This window comes from Capsicum annuum, unplaced genomic scaffold (assembly GCF_002878395.1).
Source record: "Capsicum annuum cultivar UCD-10X-F1 unplaced genomic scaffold, UCD10Xv1.1 ctg79519, whole genome shotgun sequence".
In the NCBI taxonomy this organism is placed as follows: Eukaryota; Viridiplantae; Streptophyta; class Magnoliopsida; order Solanales; family Solanaceae; genus Capsicum; species Capsicum annuum.
In genome coordinates, this window is record NW_025890106.1 from 1,886 (window position 1) to 2,153 (window position 268).

Genomic DNA, 268 nt, shown 5'->3' on the forward strand with positions numbered 1-268 from the left:
GTCCTACAAGTTTTCTGGATCAGCTATCCGTACATTGACATGCAAATCCCTAGCAAACTAAAAGGAAAGGACTTCTACCAGACAACTGAAGGAAGTGTACCAACAATGACTACGCATCTAAGACTTAGTCCCAATTAGTTAGGATCGTCTATATAGACCCTTCACCATTGTGGTCTTTTGAAGGGGAGCCTAAGCGTAACTAGTAAAGTTGCTGCCATGTGACCAGGAGGTCACAGGTTCAAGCCTTGGAAACAGCCTCTGGCAGAAA